Source organism: Genypterus blacodes, unplaced genomic scaffold, assembly GCF_046128005.1.
Source record: "Genypterus blacodes isolate CSIRO-AG114 ecotype Tasmania unplaced genomic scaffold, CSIRO-AGI_Gbla_v1 ptg000104l_1, whole genome shotgun sequence".
In the NCBI taxonomy this organism is placed as follows: domain Eukaryota; kingdom Metazoa; phylum Chordata; class Actinopteri; order Ophidiiformes; family Ophidiidae; genus Genypterus; species Genypterus blacodes.
In genome coordinates this window covers 1,531,388-1,540,000 of record NW_027466908.1, presented here as the reverse complement: position 1 = coordinate 1,540,000, position 8,613 = coordinate 1,531,388, and positions in this window count along the sequence as shown.

Genomic DNA, 8,613 nt, shown 5'->3' with positions numbered 1-8,613 from the left:
AGGCGCACGAGGTTGCCGCTCTATTTGTGTTTGTGCAACGATGCAGCTTAAGCATAAACAAACAAAGCATAAATCCAGTTTGAGTTAAGGTCCTCAGGTTTGTCGTTCTCAAGTTCAGAGAGCAGACGTCCGTGTGCTCGACGCCTCCCAGCATGCCGAGGTGCTAAGTGAGGCGGCGTGGAGGGATCAAAGAGGTCGACTGCACGCCGCCCACCGCCCCCATAAACAACCACACGTCTCCACGTCCCCGAGCCGGCCCGCTTTGTGCTCCTGTTAGCCCTGTTGTCCTTGTCTGTCAGCAACCTCCACTACACACACACACACACACACACACACACACACACACACACACACACACACACACACACACACACACACACACACACACACACACACACACACACACACACACACACACACACACACACACACACACACACACACACACACACTGGTAGAGGGGCATATAAGCAGTCAAAATAAAGTTATCTAGAGGTAAACATCCACAGAGCGTTATCAGACACTGAGCGAGGAAGGGGGAAGGATGAAAGGGAGAGAGAGAGACGGAGAGCGATGGAGAGAGAGAGAGAGAGAGAGAGAGAGAGAGAGAGAGAGAGAGAGAGAGAGAGAGAGAGAGTGAGAGAGAGAGAGAGACGTTATCGGCAGTCATCAGCCAGAGAGAGGGAAGGTGTTGAAAGGAGAAAGCCCAAAAGTCTCAGCGATGTGTATCTGAAAGAGCAGGAAACGCACATTGACACAAGTGAAAACCAACACCCGTGACACACACACTCACACACTCACACACACGGGCATCGACGTGCATTAACGTGGCCCAAAACGATTTGCGGTCGATCGCAGGTTGGGGCAACTGCAGCTATCGTTTAGTTTGAGTTTGTGCATTTGCACTGAGGCGATGTAATCTGGATCAGGGATCTCTACACACACTCACACACACACACACACACACACACACACACTGCCTCCATCTTGCAGCCACCCTACAAATGTGAAGAGTTCATTTGCCAGAAACAGAAAAGCTTAGTTTTTATTTAACGTACATTTTAATCTTATCAAACTGTTTGTGTGTCGTTTATTACTTCAGATTTGTTTTCATTTTAACACATCACACTTCTTTTTTTGCAAATTAACCCTTCACCTTATCTTGTTATGAGTGGATGTAGTGTGTGTGTGTGTGTGTGTGTGTGTGTGTGTGTGTGTGCAGCAGAAAAGGCCAAATTGCTTAGATGTTATTTTAAAGAGAGCGAGAGAAAGAAAGGAGGAAATGAGTAGAAGGGTCTAACAAGAGCAGTGTGTGTGTGCGTGTGTGCGTGTGTGTGTTGGGGGTTAGACAGCATGTTGGCAACACCTCCAAAATTAACACCTTATTATTCACACATACATCACTGTGTGTGTACGTGCGTGTGTGTGCTCGAGTGTGTGTTTTAACAAGAGGAGGGTGTGTGTGTGTGTGTGTGTGTGTGTGTGTGTGTGTGTGTGTGAGCCAAGTAGGGTAAAACATGGGTCATTATTCATTAAGCACAGATTTGAGGACATACATTAAAAATGTACAAAATAAAAAGCGGACCATTAAGAGGACTTCCAGGTTTGTCTTTGCTTCACGTCAGCCGTTATGTTCACGCTAACATTCCTCCTAATATTTCACCATTTACGATTCACTTTATGATGCATGATAACAAAAATACTGGAATGGGACAGAATCTGTTATGAAACCTTTTCACCAAGGCGTGTAAGCGGACGTGGGGGGGAGGGGGGCAGGGGGGAGGTTTGGGGGGGGGGGGGGGGGCTAATGCGTTCTTTATGGGGCACGGCGACTGGTCATGGTTACTGACCGGACCAGGAAGCCGGCGATGGAGCGTGGGCTCACCCCTTCACCCCCATGTCTTCCTCCACGAGTCGACCTCATCATCACCGTCAATTACACTACTGTTCTCACACACACACACACACACACACACACACACACACACACACACACACACACACAATAAACAAACATTCAAATAATCATAATAATGACCTATTTATCATATGTTGTTATTATTATGATTATAGATCTTCAGTGGCCTGTTTGATGTCCAGCAGTGTTTCTTTATCCAAACTGGTTAAAACTTGGGGTCGAAGGTTGTGATATTGGCCGCCTCCCACTTCCTCTCACCCTGAAAGTCATTTATAATAGCAACTCAACAGCTCCCTCACCCCAGCTGCTCTGCCCCCCCTCCTCCTCCCTCTGACTCCATCCTTCATCCCCCTCTCTCCCTCCCTCCCTCCGTCAGTCTCCTCCCCTGCATCTCCCTATCAGCCCTCCTCTCCGCTCTTCCTCCTCCTCCTCCTACTACCAGAGACGAGTGTATCGCCTCGACCTTCACGCTGAGCGCAGATAAGTGATAAGTGCGCACTTGTGTGTGCTTGTGTGTAATTAATGAGCCTGCGGGGGTGAGGACATTCCCTCAGACGGCTGTCTCCATGCACAATCACTTGTTACCTTGGAAACGCAGAAAAGAACCAGACTTTGATTAAAACAACACACACACGCACATACACAGTTATGAGGCAGACAAACTGTGACCCTCCTTACTCCAACATTTGTGCAATCTCTAACCTTTTAATTAGACTCAATTACATCAACAAACCCACACATTTATCTTCCTCCTTCCTCTGATATCACAAAGTGTCTCCTGAATCCTCACTATCCACAGTTATAAGCCCCCACTTCCTCCATTGCCCTCCCTCTCTCCCCCTCTCTCCCTCTCTCTCTCTCTCTCTCTCTCTCTGGAGCCAGCTGGCCCAGCACATACATGATAATCATGCACAAAAACAAATCCTCCAGTATCAGCTGGGAAATCACAGAGATTGACTGAATGGTTGAGTGCAAACAGGCTTTTTCAGAGCTCCAGTAAATTGTGACATTTTTCTGATGGTAAAAAAGAAATAAAGAAGTGGGAGTTGATCAAGTAGAGTGATGTCATAGCCAAGTGTCAGATTTAGTGGGAAGTAGTGCATGCAGGTGAGCTCTGATGGAGTAAGTATTCAGTCATTTATACAGTATATACAAAGACTTACTGGTTACTATGAGGGAGGAGAAGAATGAGTTGGAATATTTCAAGAAAGATGTTTAAAAAGTCATATTCAAGTAATATTTTGCCCAATAAATGGAGAAATCACCTCACACTATATCACTCTAACTATGAGGACAAGAAAAGATACTATCATCAGTGTGTTTCTAATGTTATCGTCCTATATTATAACATTCTTCCTGAAATAAGAACAACAGCCTCACTAGTAAACACTGATCCCAGAAAGGACTTCATGAGGATCGTTGTGATGCTGCTGAAAGTAAAATGAGGAGGTTTGTTGTGAAACATGTTTGTGTCTGGGATTTCAACTGATGGCACTTTGTCTCTGTCACAAGCCTGTCCACCCTCACCTACACACACACACACACACACACACACAAATAGCCACACTAATGTCCTGGTGTTAGCGATGTTTGTCACCATCACACCTGATCCAGCACCCCCGACAGACACACATCCTTTCACGGCGTACGTGTTAAAGGTGAGTGTGTACTCAACATATCGCCATGCCTCGCTGAGTGGCGGCCCTGTAGGCTCTTATCTGGACTCTAAGTGCTGGAGAGGGTGAGAAGAGAGGAGCAGGGTCTCTGCTGTGTGTCTCTGCTGTGTGTCTCTGTTGTGCGTCTCTGTTGTGTGTCTCTGTCGCGGCCTGGAGGTTCAGGTTCTGCTCTGATAGCAGCACCACGCATGGGACAAATCACTCATCACTTACGACATAACGTGTTGCCTGACAGACGCGTATTTGCATCAATAAAGACACACACGTTCACACACATAGTGATGTCACTGCAGCTGTATCATAGACGCATCCAATGTCTACAAATTTGAAAGAACCCTGAGCACCAAAGACGACTAAACCCTGACATCATCTAGGACCCAACAGGCCTAACGTGAGTCTGTCCTCTGAGCTTGTTTTTGAAGTTGTGTATAAATGTTCTCCACCCTGCTGGCATCAGACTTCTTGTTTGGCAGTGTGAGTGTGTGGAGCCGCTGGAGGAGCGTTCAGCGGTTTCACTCACATTAGAGGCACGAAAACCTTCAGCGGCACCTCAACTTCTGACATCCACGGAGCCTTCAGCTGTGATGTTATATGCATGAGCCACTAAACACATCTTGTGGGGAACATTTGTTATCATCCATATGCAGTAGCCTCTTCCTTCCTCTGAGGCCGGGGCGGTTGTGGGTTCGACACTCCCCGACAGAACGCCCTTCCTAAGAAGCCAGCGAGACGGGAACGAGTCCTCGAGTTGCGTTCTTGGCCTCTACGCGGTGGGCACAAGTGAAGTGTTGTCACGTATGAGAGTCGGCGTGCGTGTGTGTGTGTGTGTTTTCGTGTCTTTTGTGTGTCCTCGTAATGCAGATTCAGTTCCTTTGCTGCTCTGAGGCTGTGAAAGCGTCAGGGAGGAGGGATGAAAGACCGCAAGAGAGAGACCGCAGAGGAAGAGTGAGTGAGTGTGTGTGTGCATGTGTGCATGCGTGTGTGTGTGTGTGCAAGCAGGCCGTATTTACATGGCAAAAGTTCATCTCTGCTCTTTGAAGTGGGGAGGATCAGTGTCTTAAGAAAACACGCAGAGGAAAAGCAAGTGGACTGTGTGTGTTTGTGGGCGAGAGAGAGAGATAGAGAGCAAGAGAGCGAGAGCGAGAGCGAGAGAGAGAGAGAGAGAGAGAGAGAGAGAGAGAGCGAGAGAGAGAAAAAGAAACCATTAATAACTTCTTTATCACAGAGGACCCTCTTTGCCTTCATCTTCCTCTGGTCCTCCCTTCATCCCTCTTCTTCCTCTCCCATGCTCCCCCCCTCAGGCTCTTTCACTACTTGTCTCATAGCAGCAGAATGATGAGGCTCAGTGACTCCAGCACTCATAAATTTGATAATGAGTCTCTTCATGAATGTGATTTTGAACTCCTCCCATGTTCTCTTGTGTGTGTGTGTGTGTGTGTGTGTGTCCTCACTCTTATCACCTAACACAGACAAAATGGGGTCTCTTCAGAGGGGCAAAATGATTGCGTACATGGGAAGAAAAAAAATGAGCCTAAGATAAAGGAGAGGATGATAAAAGAAGGAGATGATAGCCGGAGTAAGAGAGGGAAGTCTCCGTGTTAGAGGGACGACTCCGTGTTAGAGGGACGTCCCCGTGTTAGAGGGACGTCCCCGTGTTAGAGGGACGTCTCCGTGTTAGAGGGACGTCTCCGTGTTGGAGGGACGTCTCCGTGTTAGAGGGGACACGAGAGAGAGCATCAGTGAATGTTCGGCAACTTTAACTTTCACAACAAATACAAGAACCTCCACTTCAATCAAAACAAAGGGACGACAAAACATAAAAGGACAAACTATCTCAAATAAAGAGCAGATTCATAAAATTCTTCTTCTTCTTCTAAACCATCTGTCTCACCACATTACACAAACATCTCCATCTCTCTGATATAAAAACAGGGTTTCCTCCTCCCACCACACTGTCTTAATCAATATTTAACGTCTCAGTTTTATAGCTGCAGTCTGCACAGAATAGCACCGACAACCTCCACCACATGAACTCACGTCATCCACAAAGATCGGCCGTAAAAAACTCTGACGGACAGCGTATGAGGCCTCTGATGCCGATACCATAAGATCACATTTTTGTTCTCTCTGTCCATCATTAGGCGCAACCACACACACACACACACACACAGATACACACACACCAGTCGGTCCAACTTAAAGGTACCTCGTAACAGTTTTACAGAGAGAGGGAGAGAGAGAGAGAGAGAGAGAGAGAGAGAGAGAGAGGTGGGGAGTTTGCTCCATCGCCTCCATGTCTACAGAGTTGGTATCTCCAGATAAAATAATCTGGTTATTCTCAGCAGCGCCAGGAGGAGACATGCCTTTAACATGGCGTTGCCTTGCCGGTGTGTGTTTGGATGGGCGTGAGCGTGTGTGTGTGTGTTAATTACATCCACAGGGGAAAGATGGTATGCTCCGACACATTACCCGTATTATTCTTGCTGGAGAGTTGGATGTAAATTGACCTGGAGGACGAGGTGGAGCGGCGCTCTGACCTTCTGTCCTCACACGTCTGAGGAGACGGAGGTGCTGCTATTTCGGACGTGTGCATAGACAAATAAACATACACCACAGCATGTGGCTATATAAACGTGCATAAACACAATATGAAGTTGTCTTAAGCGCCTGCGGTCTGTGATACAGATACAGTATTTCTGGATTTGACACTGCCGCATTATCTTCGTATCCACTCATGATTTATGTTCTTATCGATACAATATGTGCTTCATGGCTTCTGTGGAGGTTCCCCGCCTGCTATCATCAAGAACTTCAACCGCCGTGATCCATAATCTTTTTTTTTATTCTGGGACTGTAAATCTCCAAAAATGTTTATGTAAAGAAAAACACTCTTGTTTTTGGCAGCGCCGTCGTGCATTTTCTACAGAGTGTTTTGTTGGTTTTGACAGGATTTCAGAAACCTGGGGGTTGCAGAATTCTCTCAAAGCCACAGAGGAGCATGGAGTCCCAGAGTTTAAGTAAAAATGTCAAACTCAAAGTGAAAGTCGGGGAAGATTTCTACAACCGAACGGATTTTCCCTCTAAATGAAAACGTTCCCTCTTTGCCCTTTAACTACACTCAGCAGCAGGACCATTATCAGATTATTACACAACTCTGTACTACACGACTCTGATCAGTTGGGTCAATAAACGAGGAGATCCAGATTCAAGAAACTGAGCCAGAGATGGAGCTCAAAACACAGAGACGGCAACAAATGAAGGAATAATTAACAAATCTTGCATTTTAAGAGCTTAAAAAATGTACAAACGTCCCTCCGCTCACACATTTACAGGCGTTCAGATGATATAAAGACTCTTGGCTGGCATGGTCGCGTGGAGATCAGGCACAGCAGCACACGGAGGCCCTGCGACTTATTCTGGGTGCTGAGCCATGGCATCACTAACCAGTATGGCCAACACAACTCAAGAGCTCCATTCTAACAGGCCCGAGACGTTCACTGCTCCATTGCACACAGATTGCCGAGTTAAATTGCCAGGAAAATAGTCATTGGCTGAATCTGAATCCAAGCGTTTTGAGAGCGCAGAGCTGCGGATGAAGAGGGTCCACGTCTTTAATATGGCTACTTCTGGTGTTGACATAACTTATGAATGCAAATGGCTGTGTAAGCGGTTGAGACGCGTTCAAAGAGCCGTCTGCACCCACGCAGAGCAAACGGCCCAGGATGAGGATTTAGAAACGTATCAAACTAATGGCCGGCGTTACTTATCGCTGCCAGGCTTTGACAAGTGTCCCAATGCATTAATCTCACACAAAGCCCGGGTACAAATCCCCCCGGCCACTGCAACTGCTGCTGAAAACATTCTGGGCTAAACCTAATGGTGACATAAGGCAATTTCCAGAAAATGATGGGAGGAAATTGCAAAAACTGGATAATAATAAATATAATGTGTGGGTGACAGAGTGAGACACCGCAGCGGCCAAAAAGTTTGATGATCGCTGGGCGCTTTTTTTTTTTTTTTTTTTTACTGCTTTTCTCTAGGAACCAATCAGATTAGCCGCAGAGGTGACATCATGAGCTGGGACTGTACGGGATGGAGGGAGGTATTTCAATCTGTGTGTGTGTGTGTGTGTGTGTGTGCGTGTGTGTGTGTGCGTGTGTGTGCGTGTGTGTGCGTGTGTGTGCGTGTGTGTGTGTGTGTGTGTGTGTGTGTGTGTGTGTGTGTGTGTAGGACTGGTTTGATCATCAGATTTCCTTATAAAAGCGCCATTCCGACTGTGATATCATAGTAGAACCCGGTCCAGACTGTCCTCATCTGGCCAATCACAACTCACCAGCTACCATGTTCATATCCTCATCTTTATCATCTCATGTCATCAGCACATCCTGTTGGACGCCGCTTACGCCGACGTGCCCGCAGCCAGAAACCAGATTGAGATTTTGGAGTTAAAGCGGGGAGACAATGAACCGTGACCGTGTTAAAATGGCTTCAGCTGCACTTTGGGTGTTAAATGTGAGAGTGGGCTGTGGTCAGGATGTCGGTGATGTCAGTGAGATGAAATACAGCAGCAGGGCCGTCAAATTCAAGATGCGGGGCAGTTTAATAAGCCAGATAAGCAAAGATTATCGTGAAATACTTTCCGGAGCGATGTCACTGACTGAGAACTGACCGGCTTCAACCGAGTCAAAGTCGTCCAGCTGTTAGTGAATCTGTGTGATGGCTGACAGGAAGCACATTTCACCAGGCAGCAGTTTAATGAGGCGCTGCAACTGATCATTACATTTGTGATTGATAATCTACTTACGCCCAAGCTGGGTTATGTTTCAGTTTATTATGTGGGTCTAAAATATAAACGATAGCTGTAAACAGAAGAAAACTTAAAACTGGATGATTAAGGGGACTTCCAGGTGCACTGAAATAAAGAGTAAATAAAGCAAACAACTGGCAACTTTGTAAGTTGCTCAAATCACTGATCATTCAAATTGATCTGTCACTAGTTGAATACTTAAAATCAAATTT